The sequence below is a fragment of the Tenrec ecaudatus genome, chromosome 10 (genome assembly GCF_050624435.1).
Source record: "Tenrec ecaudatus isolate mTenEca1 chromosome 10, mTenEca1.hap1, whole genome shotgun sequence".
NCBI lineage: Eukaryota > Metazoa > Chordata > Mammalia > Afrosoricida > Tenrecidae > Tenrec > Tenrec ecaudatus.
The window spans coordinates 154,971,985-154,992,305 of NC_134539.1; the positions used below are offsets into that span (position 1 = coordinate 154,971,985).

Consider the following 20,321-nt stretch of genomic DNA (forward strand, 5'->3'; position numbering starts at 1 on the left):
CACACACGCGTTGGCGGGTCCTTTCCGACATCCTGATGCTACAGGAAGCAGTGGACCTGGGAGGTGGGCTCACTTGTGAGTGCGTACAATCCAGGTCAGCTGATCTGGGGCTGAAGGTGATTTCTGAGAGAGGAGCTGGCTGGCTCATCAGAGACGGGCTTCCCGCCCAAATCACCCCACCCCACCCCTCCCGGTCTGACTGCTGCTGCTGCTTCTCCTCCCCACTGGGCATCGGTTGGCAGGGGGCAGCCTGGCCTGACCTGGCCTGGCCCTGGAAGTCTCCAGCATGGCCCCACAGCTGTCCTGCCTGCTGACATTTCCCTGGGGTTGTCCCGCAGGCCTGTGAGGGGCCAGGCCGACCAGGAATCCAAGTCTGCAAAAACCAGGCCATAGTTACATTAGCTCTGGCTGAGCCCCTGGGGCTGGGCATTGGAAGGTGAAGAGGCCCCTGGGGTCTGGCTGAGCTCTGGGTGGGGCCGGGAGAGAAGACAGGATGCATTACTGTTAGGGGTACATGGGTGTGGCAGCTCTGGGAAGCGAACACTCATCTTCACTGCCGTCGTGGGGGACTGAGAACTGAGTCCACCTAGTGGTGCCTCGGAAGAAAGGCCCGGTGGCCTGCTTTCCCAGAGAGTCCAGCCATTGGGAGTCCTGTGGGGCAGTTCTCCTGTGACCAGGGGCTCGATGGCTCTGGGTGTGGTTTGGGGGTCCTTAGATGCCCAAGGTCAGCAGCTTGGAACCACCATGCTCCGCGGGAGAGACGGGGCTTTCTACTCTCAGCAGAGTGGCAGTCTGGGAAACCCACAGGGGCAGTTTACCCTGTCCTGTAGGGTCACTGAAGGGCTAGGCCGACAGCCAGGGCAGTGAGGAGATGGGCACTGGACCTTGACCTTGGGGTTTCTGATTACAACTCGAGGTCTTTAGAGACTTGGGCCACCAGGCTGTCTCCTCCCAGTGGGACCCCTAGAAGGCACACCCATGAAGGGGGCGGGCTCTGAGGGAGCCAGCCTTCGGGGTTCTGAGTCTCTCTGTGTGACCTGGGTGGGGCTGGTTGATGGCCCTCTCTGGACCCCAATTCCTGGTCTGTAAGCCGGGGAAGACTCTGGGGAGGGTGGACGAGGCTGCGTGAAGATCTCCAGGGAGGGTGTGCGTGTGAAGCTCTGGGAACGGTGCCTGGCCCCTGTCAGCACTTACTCATGCTGTTAGCTCTCCTTGTCAGTGCCGTTCCAGCATATTCCTGGGTCTGGGCACACTGACGAGGGCCCATGGAATGCTCCCGGCCTCGGGAGCAGAGTCGCTGACTTGTGAGAGGCTGCCCACAACACAGTCACTGTGGCCATGGAGAAGTCCCCCTTCCAGCGGTTTCCGACTTCATTTGGGCCTGAGAAGGGATGGGAAGGGATTGGGGGGGGGGGGGAGTCAAGTTTCTGTGGCTTTTTGCTGAGGCTGAGTCCTCAAGCTGGGGATCCCTGCCTCCTCCCCTCTGCCTCCCGGGGCTCTGGGCCCCACTAACAGGACACTCCTGGCTCCAAGGGACAGAGGCCCCAGCTTTCATGGCTTCAGCTCCACAGACTTACTGCCACACAGAACCAGCAGTGTCGAGGTGGGCTGTGCCCAAGGGTGCCCATGGCCCTGCTGCCCACAGCCCTGGCCCCTCTCATCTGCTCCTGGTCACACCAGCTTCTATCTGTGCCTAGGGCAGACAGTACAAGCAGAGCAGCATCCACTCTGTGCCTAGAGCAGACAGCATGAGCAGAATGCCAGCTTTGTTATGTGCCCAGGGCAGACAGCCATGAACAGAGTACCAGCTTTTTTCTGATGCCGAGCCCCGGCTGCTCCCCAGGTATGCCAGGCTGAGATCTCCAAGGAGTAGTGTGGCCGCTGGTCCTGTTTACAGGGGAGGGCCCAGGGCCGGGCTGGGGACTGCAGAGTGAACCCTGAATGGAATTTAGCTGTAGGCAGGCTGGAGATGAAGCCACACAGGGACTAATCCCGCCGGCAGAGGAAGAGGGGCGGGGCCTGTGCTGTGCTCCCCTCCCCCACACTTTGGCTGGGTTGGGGGGAGCACCCCTTCTCTTTGTCAGGGTCTTTCCTCAGCATTCCCCTCCCCCTTCCCCCATCTGCCTAGTCACACCAGTACCAATCCCTCCCAGCCGAGGAGGAAGAAGGGGAGGGCCGTTGCTTCCCTCCCCTCCCCCACACTTGGGAAGGCCCCCCTCCTTTGTCAGGCTTCTTCCTCAGCCTCTCCCCTCCCCCGCTCGGCTCCCAGCGTATGGTCCTAATTAAGTCCTGCTGTAGCTGGGTGGACAGCAGAGGGGCGCTGGGGGCCGCCTGCCCCGTTTTGGGGTTCGCAGACCAGCCTTTTGTGTGCTCCTGTGGTTGTGGGTGCCACCCCCGGGAGCGGCTCTGGAGTCGCTCTGCATGGGAACTCTCCCTCATCTGGAACCTGTCGGGGCCTCCGGGGGTGCCCCCTGGCACTCTAGGATCGGCTGGAGGGAGGTTGTTGTAGGGAACAAGTCACATGGCTCTTGGCACCTTCCTACAGCACTGACCCAGGCTGCGGGGACTCCAGGGCAGCTCCAGCACCGGTCAGCTGCATGGCCTCCCTCAGGGCCAGCTACCTCCCAAAGGTGGGAGGTCTGAGGTCACCTGAGCTGCCTTAGAAGACAGACCTGGTGACCTGCTGCCCAGAAGTCAGCCGATGAAGCCCTGTGGGGAGTTGATGCCGAGGTGGCCATCAGAGGATCGCTGGGGGGCTGGCAGGGGGCAATGGGCCATGCCGGGTCTCCTTATGGACTGAGTTCTGGCCCTAAAGTTCTGCAGATCTCCTGATATCATCTGTTCTGAATGGACGAGGTTCTCTTTGTTTAATACCTGGCTGAGCTGGGTGATAAAGAGGATGGGGGGATCCAGGAGGTCCCGGGAGACCCCTGCAGCCCGTAGAACATTGCCCCATCAAACCCTGAGTGGGAGGCTTACCCCCACCTCCATCCCCTGGAGATGCTGAGGGCTAGGGCGCTTCTCGCTCACAGCAAGGGGCTGCTTGTGGGTGGGGGGGAGGCAGCTTGATGGGGAGGAAGCGTCATGGTCTCAGCATCTGGACACCGGCTGCTGGTGGCTGACTCCGGAGGCCCGGCTGCAGCCCCAGCCTGTGGCCGGAGGGGAGAGTGAACCGTGCTTGCACCATCCTGCCAAGGGGCCAGGCAAGGGGGCTGATGGCTGGCCAGCGGTGCCCACTCGTGAGCACGGTGACCTATGTGGCACTCATGGGAGCCCTCCAGCGACCCTGCCCGTCACCCTGGCCTGAGCCCCAGGCCACAGCTAGGAAAGGCAGCAGAGGGCCTGTATGAATCCAGCTCACCTGAGGCCGGAGCCGCCATCCCTAACCAGTGTGACTCACCTCCTGCGGTGTCCAATTCGGGCCCTTCCTGACACACTAGGGCACAGACAGCTAAGTGGGTAAAGCAAGGGGCCACCCACTGCAAGGTGATTGGTTCAAACCCAGCAGACCCGCCAGTGGAGCAAGAGGAGGCCATCTGCTCCCTGGAAGACTGACAGGCTCAGGGACCCCGGGAGCAGGCTGATTTTGTTCCATTAAGCCACTGTGCTAGAGGTGACTTAACAGCAGAGGGTTTGGATTTGGGGATGTTACACTTCAGAGAACCTGGGGCCTAGAGGGCCACCTTGACCAGGCCGCGCAGTGGGTCAGAGGTAGAATTCATGTCCCCTCTCTCAGACTTGGTGTGGCTCCCTGAGACAGGGAGTACAGGGGCAGCCACGGGGGTACCTGCCACGTGCAGGGTAGCTCAGGAGGCCTGGATCTGAGCCCTGGCCAGTGCAGCCCATGCTCGGCCCCTACCTATCTGTCAGTGGAGACGTGCCTGTGGCCAGGATGCTGGGCCTCCAGGTTAAAGACTGGGAAGAAAGGCCTGGTGATTGAAAGCCAAATCAGAGAGCTCTACGGGAGCCTGGATCCGACTGAGGCATGGTCGCAGGCTTAGCCAGTGTCTCGTCCTGTTGTGCCCGGGTTGTCCTTCTGTGGCAGCCCTTTGGCTTCTCAAAGCTCATCCGCCTCCAGGCTGGCCGCTCACAGTCGCTGGAGCCTGCTGGAGTGCAGCAGGTTTGCCAAGACCCGACGGGTGGGACCTGGCACCTTTGTGCAGGTAGGGGGTTATACGCCCCCCCCCGCCCCCAGCGATTCCCTTCTTCATGCATAGAGCCTGGCGCCGTGTCCCTCTGGTCCAGGCAAAGCTGGGAAAGGCGGCCATGGGGCCGGGCAGCTTGTTAGAAACAGTGTTTTACCAAAGGGGCCAATGTTCTCACAGCCTTTGACCCGTGTGTGTGTGTGTGTGTGTGTCCCCATGCGTGCATGCGCACATGCATGTGTGTTCTCTGGAGCGGTTGAGGACTGCCTCTGCTTTCCCCCAGGTCCCTGAGCTCCAGGGGAAGGACCCCGCTTTGATCTCACACTCACCCAGGTTGGTGCCATACACCCCCCTCCCCAGATGCTGGCAGAAAGTGGTACGTGAAAGGGTTATCTGTGCCTCCCCCCACCCCACCCCAGTTTTCCCAGGAAAAGAGGAACAGAGGGGCCTCATCTTCAGAGGAGGGGACCTGGAGCGCCCCCGCCCATCTATCCTCAGCTTCTGCATCCCAGCTGCACACAGCAGTTCCAGGAGGTGGAGGGAGGCCTCGCAGTGGCCCAGGGAACGTGGGATTCATTACTGGGATTTGGCAAGTCAGGAACCTCGTTTCTCCCACAAGATGGCCTGATGGGCCTCCTGGAATGGGGTCAAGGCCTGTGGGCAGGGCAAGAGCCTTTGCACACCCCGCCAGCTTATGTCATCTGGGGCCTTGCTCCCCTCTGCCTTCAGGGCTCCTTCCCCAGGGGACAGCAGTAGGGCCCTGATGGGGTGGGAGAAGGCCCTGCCTCCTGGCCCCCACCCCCAGTGTCCTGTGCACTGCTCTGGCTTCCTCAGAGGCTGAGGTAGGAGGCTGCAGATGGGCGTGGGGCCTGCAGGGCTCTTGCAGTGGGGTTGCCTTGCTTTGGGGAGGGCTTCAGGGGGTGGGGGGCAGATGCCGCTGGGCAGGACTAGACACATGGTCGTAGTTGTGGTTTTGCTGAGTTCTGAGGGTGCCATGGGGCCGGCTCGTCCTCCTCTGGGGGTGCCATCACCCAGGTGTCCCCAGGCAGGCTGCCCCCTGGGCTGGCCACCAGCACCTGCCTGTTGGACTGAGTGTGTACAAGAGGGGCTGGGCTGCACGCCAGCGGGGCTGCGGGGAGTGGAGGACCTCATGCCAGAGGGAATTCAAACAAAAACCCAGGAGGCAAGTGGGGCTGTGGGGGGCCAAGTGTGGGAGCTCTGGTCTGCCCATACCCCTCCCGCATCCCTGCCCTGCAGTGCCTGCCTCAGCCCAGAGCTACCCGACCCCCACCCCCATGCCCTCACCTTCTCCTCACTCTCCTGCCAGCCCCCAGCCCCACCACACACTCTCCCACCTTCCCACCCCGTGGCTACTCACAGCAACCTTGTGGGATGCAGGAGAACTGCCCTGTGGGTTTCCCAGAATATAACTCTTGCCACCCACCCAAAAAAATTCACTGCCATTGACTCGATGCTGACTCAAAGCCTAGGACAGGGTAGGACTGCCCCTGTGGGTTTCTGAGATTAACTCTTTTACGGAAGTAGAAAGCTCATCTTCCTCCCACAGGGGTGACTGGTGGCTTTGAACTGTTGACCTTGGGGTTAGGAGCCCACTGCCACTCCGCCACCAGAGCTCCTTGGACCCAGCAGTAATAAATTCATCTTGCTCGGGTTGTGTCCGACGTCATAAACCGGAGGAAGGGGGTTCCCTAGTGAGGCGAGGGTCCTTGAGCAGGGGGGTGGGGGTGGGGGTGTGCACCAGAAGAGGCAAGAGTCAAAGTGAAACACTGCCTGGGAGATCTGGGGATGAGGAAGGGGCCAAGAACCAAGGACTGCGGGCAACCTCTGGGGGTGGACAGGGCCAGCATTTGGTCCTCCCCTCCAGGGGAGCTCTGCCTTCTTTGGGCTCCCAATGCCCAGAAGGACAAGGGAATAAATAATATGCCATTTTAAAGGTATTCAAACCCAAATCAAGCAAACCCATCACCAATTCTGTCTCATAGAGACCCACAGGACTGAGTACCACTGCTTCATTCCTCTTCCCTGGAGTGCCTGTGGGATTTGAACTGCTGGCCTTGCTGTTGGCAGCCAAGCACGTTAACTGCAGCACCACTAGGATTCCTTTTTTTCAAGTCACTAGGTTTTTTTTTTGTTTGTTTGTTTGTTTTTTCAAGTCACTAGGTTTGTGGTGGGAGAAAGATGGGCCTTTCGATTCTCGTAAATAGTGACGATCCAAGAAACTCCCAGGGCAGTTCTGTGAGTCAGCATCGACTCGATGGCATGAGTTAGGAGGGCTTGTTTGGGGAGGCGGGGGGGGGGGTGTCTGTTGCAGCAGCCTGGATCTCTCGGGGATCCTGAGCCCTGGGACGGCAGGCCACCCCCATCCCCCTGAGGTTCTCCAGCAGGAAAGCCCCTGTGTCCCTCATGGAAGACTAGGGGCAGAAATGTTTCCCTGTGTGAGTGTGGCTGGCAGGCCCCAGCACTGCCTTTGCAGTGGTGGGGGGGTGGGGTGTGTGTGTGTTTGTGTGTTTGTGTTTTCTGTTTCTGTAGCTGCGAAGGACTTTAAGGTGTAGCCAATTAATGTCCAGGTGAGCAAGCTGGGCCCCAGAGAGTGCAGTGGCTGATCGGGTTCACATGGGAGGCCTCAGGGGGGTCGCCAGTCCTGAGCCATCCCTCCTCCCCCATGTGCAGTGGTCAACAGGAGTGGCCGAGCATGGCCTTGGCCAGAGGGCTGCAGGAGCAGCAGGACTGGCAGAGCTTAGGGCTGCTGGCTACCTGCCTGCCACTCCCAGGTGGCCCTCATCTGAGCACTGGTCATCCGAGGTGGGAGGTGTGTCGCACCCTGCACAGCGGGTGACCTCTTGCAGCCCCCTCAGGTACCCTCTGGCTCCCTGAGACCCCTGGCTGGGGGGTTTGCACCCTGCCTCTCCCTGCTGGTGTCTCATGGCCAGCAGCCAGAAGGAACTGTGGCCAGGAAGCAGGTGTCTTCTGCGCTGGCTTTGCAGCTGGACGGGTCAGTGCTCCTGGGCTCTGCTTGTGAGGAATGGGGAAGAGGAGGGGTAGGGCTGGCCCAGGTCAAACACTGGAGTGGCTTTACCTGTCCAGGTACTTTTCCTGGAGTCCCTGCAAGTGGGGAGGGGGATGCACAAACGGCTCCCCAGCCCGGCTGCTACCAGAGGCTGGAGGCTCCAGGCCCTCTGGACAGGCCTCAGAGGAATGGCCTTGGCAGTTCGTTCTGCAGTCCTCCCCTGCCCTATAGGGTCCCTACGAGTTCGCGGTGAGTGTGGGAACCACGAGGGAGGGGGCTTTACAAAGTCATGGGAAAAATAGAATGAAAATACGAAGGAATTTCAGCGTCAGAAGAGGGAGAGGAAAGGCCTGCCACTGGACTCCTGCAGGGCACAGTCATGCACACTCGGGGCCAGCGGGGTCTGCGTGATCCAATGGAGATGAACAGCGTCATCTTTATGGAAGCAGGTTGCAGGCCCGTCTTGCACAGAGCTGTGCCGCCAGCCCCTCCAGCTGCCTGGACAAGGGGACGGCCCTTGTGCCGCCAACCCCCGGGACCTGGAAGTTCTCCGGAGGTCTAACGTGTCTCCAGGGTGGGGGACTGCTGCTTCTGCCAAAGACCTTGCCCTTCCTGCTTTCCCCGCTCCCTGGGGCTCGCTAATCCAACCAGAACATTGCAGGGCCTTGGAGGTGGCAGAAGTGACCCAGAGCAGGACACTGGTCGCTGACCTGCAGCACACCCATTTTCCCGAGGTGCCTCTGCCTCCCATACCCCGCCCCCGCCCCCACCCAGCTAAACTGGCCGACTCAGTGGTCTTGGGTGTTGGGATAAACGCAGGCCTGATGGCTTGGCTGCCAGGTGTTTCCAAACCCAGACCAAACTCCGTGACCAGGGCTCACAGCCACCCTGTGGGACAGCCGATCACTCACTACCTGGAGGTTTTCTCTTCCTCTAGCAGAGCGCTTAAACACTGCATCACTACTTCCCTCTTGCTGTGTGTTTCAACCACATGCAAACCCACTGCCATCAAGTCCCCCCTAGCTCACAGCGACCCGACACAGGGTTTCGGGGGCTGTCCATCTTTACAGGAGGAGATGATGGCCATTGTCGCTCTCCCAAGGCGCGGCTGGCGGCTTTGAACTGCCAACCCTGTGGTTGGCAGTCCAACGCTTCCATATGACGCGTCCATGTGGAAGCTGTGTGTTTGCAACTACTCCCCGCCATCGCGTGGACCAGGACAGTGTAAACCGCCCCAGTGGGCTTCCGGGACTGCGACTTGACGCGAGTGGACAGCCTGGTCCTTCTCCCTCCGTGGAGGTGGAGGTCGTGGGTCCTACTGCTGTAGCTTAGGGGCCTGGTTTTCCGTGAGCATGACCCCACAGCCCTAGAGCATCCTGGGTGTTGATGGTTGGCTGGGGGGGGGGGTAAGGGCTGGTATGTGTGTACACCGGAGTCCATCCTGCTGATCAGCTCATTCCGGCCCTCCTAGGGGCTTCTCACCCGCCAGCGATCCAGCGGCTGCTGCTGATGCCAGGACTGCGCAAAACCAAGATATTATCAGATCATCTAGGTGACATGCTGTTGATAGATGGTTGGCTTTTCTAGAGGGCCGTGAGCACGCCGTGTGTGGAAGGTACAACCTGTCTCGGCTCCTGGAAGTGCGGTGGGGTGCGCTTCTTAGAAAGAAGGAAGTGTGTCCTCCTGTGGGGAGCCCTCCCCACCGTATTTCTTTACAAGCAGGAGGCTTACACTGCCCAGTTATCTCCCTCCACCCACTTTTCTGTTGTCCATCCCTCTGGGGGGTGGGGCAGTTATATGTAGATTATTGTGATGGGTTCCCCCTTACTCACCCCACCTTCCCTTTACCCTCCTGGTATCTCTTCTCTCAACAAATTATCAAGGGATCAGGAGGGAGGGAGGGGGAATGAGCTGATACCAAGGGCTCAAGTAGAATGAAAATGTTTTGAAAATGATGATGGCAACATGCACAAATGTGCTTGACACATGGGTGGATGTGTGGATTGTGATAAGAGCAGTAAGAGCCCCCAATAAAATGATTTTAAAAGAAAAGGAGGAGGCAGCTGTGGGAAGGGGGTTGGGGGGGTGGTGGTCGCAACTGGTGGAGGAGGTGGTCTGGACCACGGGGAATGATAGCCCTTGACTGCTCACTCGAAGGCTAGGGGTTTGAATCACCCAGAGGTGCCTCAGAAGAAACGCCTGGTGATCTTCAGAAACTAGCCCTTGGCAGTGCTGGGGAGCCCAGTTCCACCCTGACACACATGACGCCAATGGACTTGGGAGAGCTGCTGAGTTGGGAGAGCTGCTGAAGGGGCTGCAGCCTGCGCTTTGTTGGAGTTCGGGGGTCCTTAGGAACCAGCGTGGACGTGGGCTGGCCAGCTCTCAGGGACCTCAGATGCAAGGCACTGGACTGGGGGAGAGGGGTGGAGAACAGGCTGATGTGGAAGGACAAGGTGGTCTGGTGGAAGGAGTGAAACAGGATGTGGGTGGCCTGGAGGGACAGAGCTGTGGTCTAGGGGACCCACTGACCTTAAGGGACTGGCCAGGCAGGGTGCATTTGCCACCTACTTCCCAGAGCCAGGGAGCCAAGGGGTGGAGCTGTGAGGCCAGAGAAAGGGCCCTGGTGGGTGCAAGAAATGGATGACTGGGTGGGGGCTGAGGCTGTGCAGAGCTGGCCTAGGGGATGTGGACTGAGCTGGGAACTAGGTCAGGGCCTGAGAGGTCAGTGTGGGGGAGGGCCAAACCCAGGCGGAAGGGAGAGGCCAAGGAAGAGGGTATGCAGAGGCTGGGGAGGAGGCTGTGCCGGGAGGGGCTGGGGAGAAGCTTCCCAGGAGGAGGTGGTGGTGATCGCATGTTGAATTTGGGCCCTGAGGTCCAATGGGGAGGAACTGGGCTTGAGTGGTGAGGGTTCCCCTCCTCCCCAAAGCTCAGTTCCAGTAGGGAGATGCAGGAGCCAGAGGGTGAGGTGGGGAGTGAGTGGGCAGTGGGGAGAGGCAGGCCAGGGTCAGCCCAGTGTCTGAGAGGGAGGGGCTGTGCCATGGGGAGCAGCCACAGGGAGGGGCTCAGCCCAGGGCTTTCCTGGGCTGAAGGAGAAGAAGCAGCAGGAAGAAGAAAGGAAGCCACAGAATAGTCAGACATTCCAGGGGGCTTTGCAGAGGACCCACCTCCCCCAGCCCAGCTGCATGGGCACCTCACCTTCCCATCCCAGGATGCCCTAAACAGGGTCCCCAAACCAGGATGCATGGGGTGTCCTGCTTCCCTATCCTAGGATGCCGCCGTTCCATGCACCCTAAACAGGGTCCCCCACCAGGCTGCATGGGGGCACCCCACCTTCTCATCCTAGGATGCCGCCGTTCCATGCACCCTAAACAGGGTCCCCCACCAGGCTGCATGGGGGTGCCCCACCTCCCCATCTCAGGATGCCTCTGTTCCATGCACCCTAAACAGGGTCCCCCACCAGGCTGCATGGGGGTGCCCCACCTCCCCATCCCAGGGTGCTGCAGTTCCCTGTACCTTTCCCAGGGCCTGCCTGGGCAGAAGTCCTGGTGTCTACCATTCACCTGCTGGTCTCCCAGGCTCCTCTATGCGGTAGCCCTGCAGCGGCCCACAGAGGCCAGGGAGGGGTATTTTTCTTGGCGTCTGGTTGCAAGCATCTGCCATGTCCCGTGGGGGGTGTTACCCCCCACAGGAGCTGGCAGGGGCCTGAGCTTCGGCTTCGGTGGGCTTGGCAGGAGGACAGGTGGGCTTGGCAGGAGGACAGTGGTGTGATGAGCCCAGAGGGGGGGGGCGGTGGCTGTGGGTGGAGGGGCAGGGTGTGTGTGAGGGAGAGAGAGAGAGAGAGAGAGAGAGAGAGAGAGAGAGAGGCGATGTCGTGCTCAGACTGCCCTGTGCAAGCCACGTTCCTGGGAAGCACGTGGGCACCCCTGCTTTGCTGGATGAGGGGAGGGGGCAGCACCCTGTTCTTCCAGTGGGCTTAGTTGGATTAGGGGTGCTGGCCAGCCCCTGGTGGCCTCCTGGGTCAGACTGGCTGATCAACGCCACTGTCTATCTTGACCACCTTTCTGTTGGGGCTCACCGGAAGGACAGTGGGCACTGCTTATGGGCAGCTGGTATCTGGCCACCACTGGATAGCCTGTCAACCACTGCTTCATGACTCAGTGAAGGTGGTGGGCAGGGGGTCCTCCTGCAACTTGGGGGTGAGTTTGTGGGCAGGAGTCTCTGGGTGATACACAGTTGTTGCACCTGGCTGTCCACAAGTCCACCCTGAGATACCATGGAAGAAAGTCCTGGCAGTCTTCCTTCCAGGAAACTGGCCCTCAGAACCCTGTGGTGCGCAACTCTGTCCGGACACACTTAGGGTGGCCAGGAGCCGGCCCACGGCAGCAGGTTGACGGATCAAGCTCAGACTACCCAATGGGGGACAGGTTCGGAAGGTGTGGGGAGGCCGGGAACCACATCCTGCCCCTGCCTGTGTTTCTTCACTTGCTGAAGGAAGCCCCCAGGTGACCAGGGGCTGCAGGAGGCCCATGGGCCTCTGAATCCCACGCACTGGCTCTGAGACCAGTTAGCACGAACGTGCTGGCTTCTGATGCCTCAGAGGTGCCAGTGATGGTGGTGGTGATGGGGCATGACCAGGTGGTGCTGTGGGTTGGGCACTGGATCCCAAGGTTGGAGGTTCAAACCCACCAGCTGCTGTGCAGGAGATCATGGGGTTGTCTGTTCTCGTGAAGAAGTACAGCCCCCAAACCCACCGGAGCCTTTCTCCTCTGCCCTGCTGGGAGTTGAAATCGACACTATGGCAGTGGGTGGCTTTCGTGGTTGCCAGGTGGTACAGATGGACTCTTGTACAGTACAGGAAGGCGGAAGTCTAGCAGCCATCTCACTGGGCAGGAGGCCAGGTGTCGGCAGGGCTGGCTCCGCCTCGGTGCTCTGGGAGGGGGGCGGGGGGAGAAACTTGCCTCGTCTCCTGCAGCTTCTAAAGGCTGCCAGCGGTCCTTGGCTTGTGGCCACATCCTCCCCACGTGTCACCAAGCTAGTGACCCCCTCACTGCCGCCTTCCCCTGCTCACCATCCTGTGTAAGCGCCCCCTGGCGCTCTCTCCTACCTCAAGCCCCTTAATGTGACCCCTTTCCCTAAAGCAGAGATTGCAGGGGTTGGGGTTAAGATGTGTTTTAGGGTGCTTCTGGCTTTCGAGCTACAGAGCCCCCTCAGGATGGTTGGAAGGGATAAATTCCTTTCTACGAAGTGTGATCTGTTCAGCTCTAGAGCAAACAAACAGACTACATGAGTCAGTTCTTGGAGGGGCCCTGCGGCGAGAGCCAGCCATGGGCTGCTCAGGCATGGGGCAGGGTTAGGGATGGAGGCAGCATGCCACCTCTCGGGGGGGCCCTGCCAGTGCACCTCATGGCTCTTCTGTCCCACAGCTTCTCCATCTCCCAAGCCCCCAAGTCAACTTGATCGGCAAACACATAGGACCTGGTTCCCCACCCCTGGGGGGTTCTGATGGCCCAGCTTGCCCTATTGAGTAGGTGAGGTTGGGGTCCGCTTGTGAGTGAGGCACACCCCCCAACCCCAGCCCACTGGAGAGCCAGGAAACCAGCAAGTGGAATGACAGGTGACTCCGATGCATGTGTCCCCTTGAGGCCTGGCCAGCAGGACCAACCTGGACTGCTGTGGATTTCTGTCTCACTCTTTGAGGAGGGGGACCCCTCACACCAAGTGCCTCAGAGGATCTAGGTTTGACCCCAGCACCCCATGCCTCAGTTTCCCCCCCACTTAAAAAACAGCCCACTGCTATCGAATTAATGCCAACTCACCTCGACCGTGTAGGGCAGGGGAGAATTGCCCCTGAGGGTTTCCAAGTCTAGCAATCTTTTTTTTAAATCATTTTACTGGGAGCTTTTACAGATATTATAAAATCCATAATTCAGTTAGCTCAAACATAATTTTAGAATTGCTACCACCATCAGTTTCAAAACATTTTCTTTCTTCTTGAACTCTGATGTCCGCTCACCTTTATCCCCTCCCTCCCCCACCCTACACAGTCATCATTGCTCTCAGCTCCCTCTTACCCCCCTGTGTTCCCACACCCTCAGGGAATCATTACTTCCATTATTATTTCTGAAGGGTTCCTGTTTGGACCTCCCAGACAGTACTAGAGTGGTCCTTCCTCACTTCTGGGGGTGGGGGTGGGGTGGGGGTAGGAACTGCACCAGGTTGTGATGGACCCATGTGGGACACTCGCCTTCCACTTTGAGAAACCTAGGTTCGATTCCCAGTCGGGGCCCCTGGGGTGAAGCCACAGCTTCAGGGGAGGCTTGTGGGTTTTGTGGAGCTTCTTGACAGACAGACCAGGAAGAAAGGCCTGCCCATCTCCTTCTGGTAACCCACCAAATGAGGCTGTAGACCAAGACTCTACAGGTCACAGGATTTAATGTGCAGTCAGCCTGGGTCACTACAGTGCTGTGTCCCTCGGCATGTGGGCCTGCCAGGAGTTGGCAGGACTACAGTCAAAAAGCCTGGCCTGTGACCACCTCCTTGTTTCTGCCCCTGAGTCACCCCATGGGGCCCAGCAGAGAAGGTCTGGGGTGGGAGGGAGCAGGGAGCACCCTGCTGGGGAGGAAGCTGTGTGTCTCCAGGGCTGCTGCTCCTCCTGGTTCTAGACACACATGGGCCTGGAACTGGTTCTGGAGGCTGGAACTGCTTGCACCCCTTTTGTAGATGGGGGGCTGGAGCATTCCCAAGGGGGCAGGAATCTCGGGCTCAGGTCTGTGAGGCTCACCATGGAAGGGGGCCGAGAACTAGGACAGGCGGGCAGTCCTCTCCCAGGAGCCCCAGCAAGGCACCCAAGGGGCAAAGGCCATAGCCCGTCAGCTGAGGATGGGAAGGGGGATGGCAGCACCCCACCAAAGCCTCTGCTGGGAGAAGCAGACCCAGGTGAGCTCAGAGTGGGGTCCTCCCCTGTCCCCTCTGCAGGGCAGCTGTGCCCTTGGGGCAGTTACGCTTCAGCCAGCGGGGAGTGGGGGATTGCTAAGACATTCCTTCTCAAGGGCCTCTTTCCCCTCTGCCCAAGCAGACTCCCCCGCCCCCTGCAGTGTTGTCTAGTATCCATTGGCCTGGGCTCAGCCCCACCCTGCCTAGGAGGCTGAGTCACTGGGGTCAGAGGTCATGTCACAGGGAGGGGTCCCTCCTGGACAGTGGGGGAGGAGGACTCAGTGCCCAGGCCTTAGGGCTGGAAAAGACTAGAAATCGAGGCTGGGGGAATTTGGAGTGACACTTTCCCAGCCCAGACTTCGCTTCTCCCCACTTCCCCCTTGGGGGGAGCACTCCTAGCTTTGCACACCCTGGGATTTGGGGTGCACACAGAGTAGGGGGGTAGGAGCGGCGCTGCTTCCTGCCGTAGCAGCTCCGAGGTCCTCGGGCACCAGGCTGACCTGCCTCCTCGAGGTGTGGGTGGCACCGCTGCCTCACCTCCTCGAAGGGCTGGGGTGGGGGTCAGGGCGCAGGGAGCTAGTGAGGACACCCAGGCTGAGCCGGATTCTTGGCTGAGTGCCACACCCCTCCCGCCGCACCCAGCTCAGAGCAGGGCGGAGCAGGGCCTACGGGTGCCTGCCCCCCCCGCCCCCCAGAGCACAGCACTTCTGGGGAGGACAGTGCGGCGAGGTGGCTGGCCAGCCAGGTGAGTTCCTCTCTCCCCTGACCCTGACCCTTGGGGTGGCCGCCTCCCAGAGCCTGCAGAACCCCTCTTCTCGCCCCTCCTGCATACAGTGCATGGGGGGAGATGCCAGCACCCAGCCCAGGTGCCCCACTGAGCCCCAACTCCTTACGCCTGCCCCCCTAGAGGCAGTTATCCGCTGGTCTCTGAGAGGACCCCTCCCTACCTCTGCCCCCAGTGCTGGGAGGCTCTGTTCTGAGCGGCCACAAAGCCCCTTTGATCCTCACTGTCGGCTCCGAGCCATGTGACCGGTGGGCGGGCGGTGCTCTAGTCCCGTCCGTCCGTCCGTCCGTCCAGGCAGCGGGCTCGCAGCTGGGTGAGTGCCCGCGCCCTTTGTTCTTCCCAGGCTCCCTCCGGCCGCTCCAGGGGGCCTCCAGGTGGCGCGGCTGCCGGGCAGGCCCCCGCTGGCCCCCGAGGGTGGCTCCCGGCGGAAGTAGCCATGGGACCTGGAGTAGTCCCCGCAGCATGGCTCCTGCTGCCTGGGCAGGACAGCCCTGGTCCTGGGAGCAGGGCGGTGGGGCTCTGGGTCCCCACGCGGGGTCCAGATTTTCAGCTCTGAGAGAAGAAAGGGCCTTTGTATGGCCACAGCTGTCTCTTTGTAAATATTTGGCCGACTCAGCCGAACGGTGCAGTTCCCCTGCCGGAGTTTCTTGGAGAACTTTTCTCTTCGAAAGGGGCTTGCTGGCGTCCGGGGGGCTGGGATGGCGCCCATGGGCTGCCAGGAGTCTTCTCCTGAAACCTTGCAGCCCGCCTGCTGGTGGGAGCAGGAGCCCGGAGCCTGGAGCCCAGAGACTGTGGGATGTGTTTGAACAGCCGCAGCCATGCCGGGCTGGCCCGCGGCCCCCCGCGGCCCGGAGTTGCTGCTACAACTTGTCTTGAGATTACTGGCTTGTGTTTGGGACCTGCGGGATGTTCCTGGGAGGCGCTGCCCGTGGGGTGGGGGCTAGGATGCCCTGGCCTGGCTGGAGAATGAGACCCTCACCCCAGGGGGCAGGAGTTACAATCCCATGACTGGCCACAGTGTGTCCCCTGCCGCACAGTTGGGAGAGGGGCATTGGGGGTGTGGGGGCAGCATGCTCTGCTCATGAAACCATATCCCTCTACTCCCAGCCCCCACCCCCCCAGCTTTCTTGCAGTGTGGGAGATTTGGGGGACTGTGGCCAGGGGCTACCTCTGCTCACCAGAGAGAAGTCTGGAATTCCTTTTCAGCAGAGCACTGTGCGGACAGCAGGCTGCGGGGGGGGGGGGGGGACGGGGGGATGTTCTGGCAGTGGCCCTGGGCAGGGTGGGCGCAGGGACAGCCCCAGCTGGGCGAGTGGGAGTTTGGCTTGGATGCTATGCAGTTAAGGGAGGAAGTGGGGATGGGCTGCTGGCCCGACAGTGAGTGCGCATGGCTCCCCCCCCCCCCCCCCCGGCCTATTCCCATTCTGGTTACCTGGAAACACAGGTTCAGTTATCCTTGGGTGGTGGGGGCTCCTTGATGGGGGACATAGGGGCATCATGGCTCATTCAACCTCCTTCCCGCCGCAGGAGAAGCAGGGACCCCAGGGAGTCTAGGCATGGAAAGTACTGAGCTGTTCACCACCAGGCTGCAGCAGGTTCAAGTACCCTCCCCCCCAGGTGCCTCAGGAGAAAGGCCTGGTAGTGTGTTCCCCTCCCCCCCACCTTAAAAAATGTCATTTAGATCTACCAACCTGGAGTCTGAGCTGGAGCTGACCCGACCTCAGACATTAGGTGGAGGGAGGCGAGCTGTCCTGTGGCTACCTGGTGATGTTCTCTGGGCATCAGTTGGGCAGACCACTCAGGCTCTGACCCTCGCTGTGGAGACCGTGGCGTGTCCTGGCTTGGGTGGGTCCCCACCAGACTGCTCCCTGTGGGCTGGCCTTGCGGCTGCACTGCCATCCCAGATCTTGCTGGGCGGTGACCGTGGCCAGTTCGGAGGATGCTCACGGGAACGTCCAAGGCGGTGGAGCCCCTCATTAGGTGCCACCGAGTCCACTCTGACCGTGACCCGTGTATAACACCACCCAGTCCTCATTTGTCATGTGTGAGCCCGTGGGGGCAGCCACTGTGTCCACCCATCTCGGCAAAGGTCTTCCTCTTTCCGCTGCCCCTCTGTTTGACCACGCACAACCATGACGTCCTTCTCGCAGCACTTACTGGTCTCTCCTGACAGCACGTTCAGAGTACGTGAGGCCAGGTCTGGCATCCTCGCTTCCCTGCAGCATCCTGGCTGTAAGACAGAGCCGTTGGCTCTCCTGGCTGCCCGGGGGCTGTCAATATTCTCCTCCAACGGTGGTGTGGGGCTCCAGGAGCCGCGTCTTAATCATGGGCCACCAGGCAGATGATCACCAACATGCTACCAGTTCCACTCACCCGCCCAACCCAAGTGGTTCTTCTTGGGGATCCAGGGGTCACGCCGTGACCTCCAGGCCCACTAGCCTGGACTGAGGATGGGGCTCAAGAGAGCTGTCACCCCCAAAGCCCTGTACCATCTTGTTGGCCAGACTCTGGGTTGACTCCCTTCCCCAAGTCCCCTGGCCACTGTGTCCTCGTTGCCTCCTGTTGTCACGAACTGCCTAGGCTGAGAGGACTGGGTCTCGAGGGGCAGGACTGTGACCGTCCTGGGGGCAGAGAGAATGCTTGTCTTCTTCTCAGACCCAAAGGTCTCGGCTTCTTAAAGAACTGATGTTCCACAAGCTTCCTTCACAGTTCATTTCAGCAGGCCGAGAACAATGCTGGTCATCCACTCAGGTCCCCTCAGGCTGGGGTGAGCCGTCAGCCTTCCCCACCCATCTTGTGCAGAACCCCTCCCCTTCCCCACTTCAGTCCTCAGCAGTGGCCCCAGCTCCCTGTGGGTACCTTGGGAATGAAGGTGTCGGCCCCTCCCTCCTCCAGCTGCCTGCAGAATCATAGCCCTGAGCTGGGGCTCCACGCCCACACTGGCCAAGTCTTCCAGGGCAAAGCTTTGATTCATTTATTGCTTAGACGGGCAGGGACCTGCCCCTTGAACCTGAAGCCTTTGAGCCTCCCCAGGCGGCAGAGGGCAGGCTGGGCATGCCCGAACAGCCCATCCCCCGAGACCCTGGGAAAACATAGTGGAGTCACAGGTCACCTGTGGGGTCTTCTACCCACCTGAGAAGGTGGAGGATCCCGGTCCATCTATCGCCCCAGACTTCCCCTGCCTTTCCCTGGGAAGCTTGTGGCACCATGGTCCTGGGCTCTCAGGGTGGGGGCTCAAATCCGTCCTTTATCCTCTGTGGGGCCACATGGTGACGCGGTTACATGTTGGATGGCTAACCTCGGGGTCAGAAGTTTGAAACCAGACAGTCTTGGGAACCCCCAGGGGCAGTTCTGCCCTGCCCTGTAGGGTAGCTGAGAGTTGGAATTGACTCGCCGGCAGTGGGTCTGGACACCGCACACTTCCTGCTCGACTCACAGAGTAACTCAGAGGGGGCTCCACGTTGGAACTGACTTTGTTTCTTTCTCATCAGGGCCAAGCGGCCGCTTCTCTGCTTGCTATCCCCACCCAGGGCTGGCTAATGATCAGCTCGCCGGAGTAGCTTCATCCACCTGACCCGGGACTGCTTTCCCGGGAGAGCTGGGCCTTCATTTTTTTCCAGGAGGGCAGCCCTAGGGGCTTAATTTCCTGCTCCACTGCTCTTAAATGCTTTAATTTGGCGACACACACTGGATGACAGGTGACACGAAGACTCACTGCCAATGAGTCCACTCTGATTCCCAGGGTCCCTATGGAGTAGAACCACTCCCACAGGGACCCTATAGCACTTGAAAGAACCACCCCCCACTGGGCCCCATATCACAGGGTAGAACAGCCTCTATAGGGACCCTACAGGGTAGGGTAGAACCCCCCCCCCCCCGTGGGCTTCTAAGGCTGTAACTCTTTAACTATGGGAGTAGACAGCCTCGTCTTTCTCCCTCAGAGCGGCTGGTGGTTTCGAACTGCTGACCTTGCGATAAGCAGCCCAGCGTGTAACCATGACACCACCAGGGTTGCTTGGGTCCTAGGCAGAGCTTCCCAATTTCTCACTGCTCTCTGTAAATAGGGAGTAGAGGCTGACACCTTGGTGAGATGCTTGGATCAGCTCCAGGGCTGGGGGCCCTGATACTGACCCCAATGAAGTTGTGGGACAGCATTCCACCAACCAGTTTAGTCTCTGCTCCACCATTCCCGGCATGCAGCACCCCTTTCCTGGGCCTGCACCCCAGACAGATGTGCGCCCCTGCCCAGTTCTGGGGGCCCCGAGCACCAAGTTTTCTGCGCAGTAGCCATGCTGAGGTGTCCCAGTGGCACGCCCCCTCCTCCTTCCAGGTGCCAGTCCCAGGTCCTAGGACCCTGAGGACCCTGAAGAGTGAGGTAGGAGCAACCTCCCTGGACCTGGGAGGCAAGAAGTGGGACTCCCAGCTGGTGCCATGCCCAGTAAGCCCATCTAGCCCTCAGTGGTGGGGGCTGTGCATCTGCCCGCCTGCCTCTCTCTCACCAGATTGTGAATGTGTGCTGGGACTGTCTTTTCTTTACCGGTGTGCCAGACCTCCCAGGTGCTTACACATTCCCACTGGGATGAATGACTGGCTGGTGTTGTGTGACTGCATGTCTTTGCGGGTCTTGCGCAAATCGTTTGTGGTTTGGGGAAAGACTGGGTTGGGTTCTTCTGCTCACTCGGGAGAAGAGCAGTCTCCCGCTGCCCAGCCTGGCCGCCTCTGTCCGGGGCTTTCAAAAAGAAGGCGCCAGAGACCCGCTTTCCCTGGGTGATAAAGGACAGGGGGCTGGACTGAGTGGTCCCCTCGCCCCAGTGGGTTTTGGGGGACCCATTGCTGCTTTTGTCCCTGTCTGCCCACTGCTGAGTGTCACTTGTGGGGCCCTCAAGATTAATGATCGTCTGGACAGTAGCCCCATTGAGTCAAAGGAGAATCAGTTTTGTTTAGAGTTGAGGGGACCAGCTGGGGCCCAGGAGGATGGGACAGGCAGCACAGGGCACAGGAAGAGGAGGGGCAGGTAGCCCGCTGGGCTACAAAGGAGCCATGATAGGAGAGGAAGGGGGTGGCAGCCTCAGGAGGCCCCTCCCCAAATTCTGGACTTCAGGGTCCCTACGGTCACAGCTGACACTGGGCCTGCAAGGCCAGCTCTTGCCTGGGGAAAGGCTGGCGGGTTTAAGCCACTGACCTTGCGGTGAGCAGCCAGATCCCTAGTCCCCAGCGCCACCATGGCTCCTTTGGGACGTCATCACCAAACTACACCCACTCCCATCACGTCGATTTTTGACTCCTAACTCTGATTTCCAGGGCTCGTAAATCTAAAGCTACCTGCTCCTAAGGCATGTGACGTCACTTTCACCCTGAGGAGCAGCTGGTGGGTCTGAACTGCCAATCCTGCTGTTAGCAGCTAGATGCTTATCCAGTAGCACCACCAGCG

At 60.1% G+C, this 20,321-nt stretch overlaps 1 protein-coding gene across 3 annotated transcripts in view; it reads left to right on the plus strand.

Moving 5' to 3' along the window:
* SEPTIN9 (septin 9) overlaps positions 1 to 20,321 on the plus strand; it is a 136,949-nt gene that overhangs the window by 87,378 nt on the left and 29,250 nt on the right. The window contains exon 1 of one of the 3 annotated variants that reach the window (XM_075562281.1): positions 14,772 to 14,851. The exons of the other annotated variants lie outside the window; for them this stretch is intronic. The gene's annotated coding sequence lies outside the window, so the exon portion shown is untranslated. Of the gene's footprint in view, positions 1 to 14,771; positions 14,852 to 20,321 lie in introns of those variants that run through there. 3 annotated transcript variants of the gene reach the window in all.